The following is a 9,122-nucleotide window of genomic DNA, read 5'->3' as shown; positions in this document are numbered from 1 at the left end:
TAGACCGTTGCATCTGGGCTGAGGGCTGCAGAAAGGGGAGACATCAGCCCCACCTAAGGGCAATCAACCGCATAGCACTAGACCTGCAAGAGACCTGATCCTGTGAGTAGGTGAGGTGGAGCCTCACTGGATGCCCGCCCGACCTGCTTTCAGCCAGCTACTCTACATTGGCACCAATGGATTGGGTACCTGCAACACTATTTTTACACAACATGTGAAACTGATGTAGCTGTGAAGAGGTCACTTCATGCTCCATATCAGCGGTGCAGAACTATACGACCTATTCGAACACCTTCCCGAAACAAGTGGGGATACTGATTTTGATGCTGCAGTGGCAGCACTGAACCATCACTTTGATCCACAACTCAACCCAGATTACGAAAGATTCAAACTAAAGCAAGCCCGGCATGCACATGATGAGTCCATGGATGTCTTCTATGCCCAACTCTGAAAACTGGCAAGCACCTGCAGTGACTTCAACCAGCCTTACTAAAGCAGGGCTTAACTGATTCAAGGCTGTCGGATGACTGTCCTGTGGAAACCTATACTGCGCCATCCAGGCATATTGCTGGACAATACATTAATACTGGCATGGTCACATGAACTGGAAGATAGCAGGGTCAAAGACATGGAGATGTCATTGGCAGAAGTGGTGACCACAATAATTGTGGCTCGAGTGGTAAAAGTGAAGGAAGAGCAAGTCGATGCCATCCAAAGACGGTCTGCTCCATATTATGCCACAAACACACCCAAGCCACCTAAGAAACTGTGCGGAAACTGTGGTCTGGTGAATCAGACACCCAATGTCTGCCCAGCACAAAGAAAGGCACGCTTAAGGTGTAGGTGCATGAATCATTTTGCCAAAGTATGTCGGAGCAGGGGCCGAACACAAGTAAAGGGTTCAAAGGAAAAGGGAGATTAACCCTACGACAGCTGTCACTGGAGGAAGCTGAGTTTGGAGTCCCTGGGAGTCTGACCGACTCGCTGAGCACCTCGAAGACGATGACAATGCAGAAGTGTTCACCATCTCATTCACAAGCAGGGACAACACCTGCAAAAGACCTACACAATGTGCACTGTTGACCTTGGAGGTACCCCGATCAAGGCACTCATTGATACTGGAGCCTTCATCAATGTCATGGAGTTTGTTTAATTTGGCAAGATCATGCCATGACCTAAATTAGCACTGACGAAAGTACAAATTTACATGCATGGAGACACCAAGCCGCTGCCACTGAGAGGTGTCATAGAGGTTATGGTGAAGAGTGAAGGGAAGTTGACATGAACCCAGTTTCATGTGACCAGAGACACCACTGGCACTCTTTTAGGGTATCACACTGCAGAGCACCTGAAACTGGTGTTTTTCACACATCAAGTGCATGAATCCCATGCAGAGGAGATCTTAAATGAGTTTCCCCAACTGTTCGGGGGTTGGGGCATTTGAGAGATTTTAAGTGAAATTACACAGTAACAAAACTGGGAAACCCATGGCATTCCGGCACGAGGGGTACCATTTCACCTGATGCAGCTAGTGGAGAAGGAAATGGATCAACTTGAACAGCTGGGGATGACAAAAAATGTTACAAAGCCCACTTCCTGGGTCTTGCCCCTAGTGATAGCCACCAAGTCCAAACAACCTAAAGCTATCAGACTGTGTGTTGACATGAGGCTCCCGAACAAAGCCATCTGCAGGGAACGCCGCATAACCCCGACAGCGGATGACATAGTGCTGGATCTAAATGGGGTCCAGTGGTTCTCAAATTTGGACCTCAACACAGGCTATCACCAACTCAAACTGGATCCATCCAGCTGGTACATAACCACCTTTTCAACGCACATTGGGTTCTGCAGGTAAACGCATTTGAACTTTGGAATATCAGCGGCTGCAGAGATGTTTCAGAACACAATACGTGAGAAACTCTCTGGACTGGTTGGAGTGCTTAACATACGCAATAATATTTTAATATTTTCTGACATGCTGGAAGACCACCATGTATCTCTGGGGGGGACCCTTCAACAAATGGCAGACTGTTGGCTGACCTTGCACAGGCAGAAGTGTTGTTTTTACACCAACTCTATCAAATTCTTTGGATACCTCCTTTCCAGTAACGGACTTTAGGTGGACCCAAAGAAAGCCAAAGCCATCCAAAAGGCGGAAGTCCCACGGAATGGTTGGAAGTGAGGAGCTTCCTGGGGATGGCCCCTTACTGTAGCTGCTTTATCCTGAATCTAGCCACCATATTGGAACCTCTGCGTGCCCTGACAAAAAACAACACCCTGTGGGACTGGGATGTCTGCGCTGACCAAGCATTCAGAAGAGTGAAGTAGGCACTACTGACAGACGCCACCATGGCGTATTTTAATCCAAGGCATTGGACGGAGATGGTGGTGGTTACTAACCCCATTGGGCTTACAGCAGTGCTCCTGCAAGGGAAAAATAAAGGGTTATGGGTTCTCATAGCCTATGTGAGGAGAGCAATGACAGAGACAGAATCAAGATATGTGCAGATTGAGCATGAGGTGTTGGCGATCTGGTGGGCCTGTCACCATTTTCACTTATATCTCTTCCGCCAGCAGTTCTGGGTCATGACCAACCACAAGCCCTTTGTTCCCCTGTTTGTTGGCACAGCCACGAATGGGCCACTTCGCATTGAATGGTGGGAGGTGCAACTCCAGCCATACATATTTGAGGTAGTGTACTCCCTGTGTGTAAACAACCCAGCAGAATACCTACTGAGACACCCCTAAGCACGAAGCAGCTCGGGGATGCTGAAAAATAAGAGGGGGGCAGAAGAGTTTATGAGGATGGAGGTCCATGAAGCTTGCCTCCAGGGGCCATCAACTAAGTAGATCCGGGAGCCCACTGAACAAGCCTTTGTAAAGCAAAAGAGGTGCTCCATAAGTGACAGTGGTGCAACTTCCTAGATGGAGCCCGGGTTCTGACTACCATTGAACAGGCCAGAACAAGCCGGTTCTGGAGGATCAGACATCAGTTAAGTGCTGTTAACGCGTCCTTCTATGTTAATTTATACACATTAGGACTCGTTCTAGGCCAATGAATCTTTTGACCCAGTGGTGAGACACCGTAGGACGAGATAACTGATCAATATGTCGAGCAATATGTCAATAATGTCTCCAATATTTATCACCACAATACACTCTACTTTGGATAAAGACATTGATTAAACTGTCGGCGCAACCATGACCTTTCAGCATTGAATAACCACACCTTATTTAGAATTTTATGAATTTTATTCCCTATTAATTACAATCTACTAGCAGAAGTGTCAGTCTCAAAACCAAGAAGCATAAAAACATAATCACAACGTGGCAACTGTAATAAGATTTTACTAATGCAAGAATCATAAACATAAGATTATAGAACAGGCGAACATAGATTAAAATACAGAGAATATGATAGAAGCCTCAGTTCAGCAATGGCGCAACGTCAGTTTTGTCTATAAGTGTCAGTCAGGGTGATTACCTAGTCTAACCACTAATTAGCATCGGCATGTTGGGCTTCATGCAAAATAATTTAGAACACCAATTTAGAAACATCTAGTTATGGCCTCTATTAAAAAATACAGCAGTTGGTACCTAGAAAGAAAAGCAAACAGACAAATTGTAATTTACATTGTCATAATTACCCTCCAGTAATGGGTCAGCACACAGGATCAGTCTTCGTCTTCAGGACATCGGTCAGATCGCCTTCAGTCTAGCTTCATCTAAGAGACAGGGGACACTTCCCTCTTAAGGAGGAGAAGTGTAAGGGCAGTCTATGGGCAATGATAATTTTATTAAGTCCCCAATCACCAAACAGAGTGACAGAGTTTCTGGATGAAATCAATAGCATTCCCTACCTAGTTCTAATGTTCCTTCTGTGACATGAGTTTTTATCCCTTTTCGTATCCCCTTCCCCCAAAATTCTATTGGATGTTCACTATACCCCACTATCTTTGACCTATCAAATTATACATTAGGTAATCCCAATTGTCACCTCACGATAATTTACAACACTTTGATTGGTCTTCATAATTGACGTCTTCGGAGGTGGCACATCCTGGATTAGTTCATCATTTTGGCACGTTCCTCGGGTCACAAGTTCTTCGGTCCATGGTTAAATGTCCTTGAATATTTCTTTTAATCTACTTTGTTGCAAATCGTATAATAATCCATACAAAAGCAGCTAGCATGCGGATGGGAACGAAACCATTATGGTTACATGGAATGAAGAAAAGAACAAATGCAGGGTCATGGCCCTTTGTGAGTCAGCACACTGTAAAACAGAGAAAAATGCTTTAATATGAGAGCTAGGCAGCTAAATCCACAGCTCACGCTAACTTAAGGCCTATGGTTTTAATGCGATATAGTAAACGCCAATATAAGCTTGATTAATTATGATGCAAGCAATCATTTTTATAACAACATTAATTTGTGTATGCAATGGTATTTTCACCTTTCATTGACATAATTCAAATGCACATTAAGCAAATTACTATTCATTGTTGTTTTCTATGCAACATTTCTTAGGCATTTATATAAGCATTACACTTCTAATAATTGATACATTCAAACTACGCTCTCTCAGTGCCAGTGAGGAATACCTGCTCCTTTGTGGCAGATTGATCGTAATGCCTACAAGCCTATGGGTGCGAGTTGTTGACGGGCCCACCAAGGTCATCAAGGCATGGCAAAGACCAAAGTGAGGCTAAGGGTCAAAGTGTGCTTCTCTGGTATGGATAGTTAGGTAGATGACAAAGTCAGAGGCTGTCACTCGTACACAATAACAAGCGGGGAAACCCCCATCGGCTCTGGTCATTATGGAAGAACCCTGTCTAAAACCCTGGTCATGTGTCAGCATGGACTTTGGCAGTTTTCTGGATACCTGTCTCACATCGTAATGATAGTCATATGAAGTTTCCAGTTGTGGAACTACTATCTTCTACTGCACTTTAGAGCGTGTAGCCCGCCCTGGATAAGATCTTTGCACTATTGAGACTTGCTGAAGAAATCAAAACAAATAATGGCCCCTGTTCCAAGGACAAGACTTCAAATCATATCTCCAAAGTCTCAATATTAGACACAAGAGAGTGACCCCCTACAATGGCTGCAGACTAATTGAGAGGTGGAACATTTTATGTGCACACTTTACTGGGCCCTACAGATCAGGTTGAGCAAGGGGAAGATGCAGATTGCTGCTTACACCTGTGCCTGAGAGCTTAACAACAGACACCACACAGTACTACGAAGAGCGCTTCAAGTGATCTACTGATGCAGAGGTCCACTCAGGATGTTATTCCTGCTAGGACTGGCTTAAGCCTTGCAACCACTGACATGCAGGCCACCCAAGCAAACATAACCCCCAAGGCAGTCATTCCAGATCCGGTAGCTGGAGACAAAGTAATCATGAAAGACCTGCACCGAGGGTGGAAGTTTCACACCCCATTTAAGAAGGAAGTGTGGGAGATTGTCGACATCCAAGGAACAATGGTCACTGTCAAAAAGGGATAGTCCACTGTGGCCAGAAACATCTCCAGGTTGAAGGGCGGTGAAGCCCCAGCAGAGAACCAACAGGACAGCCCATGGGAAAATGAAGAAATGTCTATTCCTCAGCAAAGGTCAGCACAAGAGAATCCTGAGCATGGTGAGGCAGCAGCAAGAGCAGTGAGCACTAAGTGTGCTGCTAAGACAAAGAGTGAGGACACTACCACTTGCAGAGGTGGCATGGACTTGGGTAGCTGAAGTCAGAGATATGAGCTCCAGCTCAGCCTTGTGCTCATCCAGAAGCTGAAAGACTATGGCCCTCATTATGACACTGGCAATAAATCCTGCTTACCGCCACACTGACAGCCGCCAACTGACCGCCGCAGTGGCAGGTATCCATTCACTATATTATGACACACACACACCAATCCAACAGAATACAGCCACATACGCAAATCCGCCAGACCAAAGGTCAGTGATAAACTGGTGGTACCAAAACCCACACCGTTACGCCAACAGAACAACGCCCATCACATTATGACCCACGAATCACCACGGCGGACATTCAACGGCAGTAAACCATTGGCGTACATACTGCAGTGCTCACAATGGACACCCACATACAAAACAACACTACATTGGGCAATTCAAACAACACACACCAGACACCCATACACACACCACACCCACACCACTATAAAACACACACCCACAACCCCTTATGAATACAAATCATTGGCACAAGACTGACACCAAGACCACTGACACTACTAGAGCCATACACCACTCACACCCATACCCCCCTCACACACCCCAACACATTACCAAACACACCCACACCAATACACATCACATAACACCCATTGCACCACAAAGGCACCCCCGTTTCACCGAGGAGGAGTTAAGGGTCATGGTGGCGGAAATCCTCAGGGTAGAGCCACAGCTGTTTGGAGCACAGGTGCAACAAATATCAATAGCCAGGAAGATGGAGCTATGGCAGAGAATCGTGGACAGGGTCAACGCCAGGGGACAGCACCCAAGAACAAGGGACGACATCAGGAAGAGGTGGAACAACCTATAGGGGAAGGTACGTTCCATAGCAGCAAGACACCAGCTCGCTATACAGAGGACTGACGGTGGTCCCCCACAACTCACAACATGGGAGGAGCAAGTCTTGGCAATACTGCATCCAGAGAGCCTGGCCGGAGTCGGAGAAAGGCTGGACTCTGGTAAGTCAACTTTCAAACAATTATCACCCCCCCCCATACTTGCATGCCATCACATACCCTCACCCTCACTCCCATCACTACACTCCATCCCACACACTCCACCATCACATCTCCCTAATCCCAATGCCAAGCCCTGCATGATGTACCAATGCATGGACACCTCTCACAGCCCTGCATGGACACTCATCACTAAAGCATGCACAGCATATGGAAACTAACAATCCCACTATACACCAACATACACAAGTAATAGCTGGAAGGGCAAAACCAACCATAGAGGGGAAGCCAGGGATGTACAATACGTCATACACATGAAGCATAATACATCATTTACATCCCCACAGGTACACCAGCCAATGTCACTAGAGAGGAGGTGCCAGCACTATCCAGTCCCCCAACAGAAGAGGCCCACAGTGATGGCAGTAACTCTGGTCTTCAGGAACTGACTATTCACCAGGCCCATCAGGGACCACTGGATAGCCGGTTACCCAAGCCCAGTCACAGACCACCACAGAGGCTCGCCCATCAGGAAACAACACTACAGCACCCATCCAGCGTACCCAAACCCCTGTCCCCAGGACACATCAATCAGCAGTGTGCCCACCTCTACAGGGATCCCAGGCCACATCTCGACCCCAAGACAATCAGGGACCTGGGGTCAGTGGCAGTGGGCACACGGTTAGGGGACAGAGGCACAGGCCAGCAGGGAAACTGAGAGGATTGCTGTGTGCCAGGGGAAGGACAGGAGCAGGGAACCGACTTTCCAGGAGGTGCTCTCTTAGATCCTGGGAGCCTATCAACATTCCCAGGACACGATGGGCCAGCGTGTAGGAGAACAGCTGGCTGCAGGAGGGACAGTATCAGGGGATAAGGGAGGACTTGCAGGCCATCAACAACACCCTGATCTCCATAGCAGGGGTGCTGTCAGACATGGCCAACATTATGAGGGAGGCAGTGTCACACTAGCGGGCCCCTGCCACTAGCCAGTCATCTGAACAGCCTTCCACTTCCGCTGCAGCTAGTGGCCAGGAGGCCTCGCCACAGGACCCACAGGCCACCAGCACCCCTCCCCCTGCGGAAGGTGAACCACCGCAAACGTTCCCTGCGATCCAGACAGAAGCCAGAGACACTAGCCAAGACCCCCGAAAGGAAATGAGACTCTCCTGATTGTCCCCCTTGTGTCTGCTCAGTCACCTTGTCCACCTTGAACTGCCATTGCTCCCCTTCCTATGTCCCCTTGGACAATGCACCTGTGCTACAAACAGACTGGAACAATACCCTGGACTTTCCTCCATCATCATCCCATCACATTGCACTTTCCCCTCCATATATTAGTACTACAATAAACACCCTTTGATATATATCGACTTCGAGTATGTCATGTATTTCAAATATGTATTGATTGAAACAGGTATACCCATTGCAAATGAACTGTACATAGAATGAGCATAGAATAAATGACCTGTAGCTGGCTGTTGTGATCACACCAGGAGTATTTGTCAAATCACCAACATCTTCAAAATGAATAGCAAGAGGTAACAGTAAGTGGGCATAGAAGTGGGAAATACCAGCATACCAATGCCACACAGAATACAACCAAAGTCATTGAAATGTAAAGTTGCACTGTCTCACCTGTGTGTCATTGGAAGTACTGACGGATCACAGATGTTCTGTTGTCCACATCCTCATCCTTTGCCTCCTCATCCTCACTGTCCACAGAGTCCACTGCAGCCACAGGGGCCTCTCCAGTCTCCTCCTGCAAAAAAGGTACATGGCGCCTGAGGGTCAGGTTGTGCAACGTGCAGCATGCAGCATGCCACAACTATCTGACAGACCGTCATGGGTGAGTAGCACAGGGATCCACCTGTCAGATGGAGGCACTGGAACTTGGCCTTCAGGAGGCCAAATGTCCTTTCAATGATCCTTCTGGCTCGCCCATATGCCTTATTATAACGTTCTTCTGCCCTTGTCCTGGCATTCCTCACAGGGCTCAGCAGCCATGATAGGTTTGGGTAACCAGAGTCACCTGCAAATATTGAGGAACAACATTTAGCCACACACTATCCTATATGGCCAACACCATAGGCATACACCAACATATACTGGGTGGGAACCAGGGCTCACCTATTAGCCACACTCTGTACCTCTGTAGTTTGGACATCACATTTGGAATGCTGCTATTCCTCAGCACAAAGGCATCATGCAACAACCCAGGATACTTAGCATTCACATGGGAGATGTACTGGTCCGCCAAGCACACCATCTGCACACTCATGGAGTGGAAACTCTTATGATTCCTGAACACCTGTTCAATCTGGCGGGGGGCACAAATGTAATATGTGTTCCGTCAATTGCACCAATTATATTGGGGATATGCCCCATTGCATAAAATCTGGCCTTCACAGTGGC

The sequence above is a fragment of the Pleurodeles waltl genome, chromosome 1_2 (genome assembly GCF_031143425.1).
Source record: "Pleurodeles waltl isolate 20211129_DDA chromosome 1_2, aPleWal1.hap1.20221129, whole genome shotgun sequence".
NCBI classification, from domain to species: Eukaryota; Metazoa; Chordata; class Amphibia; order Caudata; family Salamandridae; genus Pleurodeles; species Pleurodeles waltl.
Note: the sequence above shows the minus strand (reverse complement) of the source record.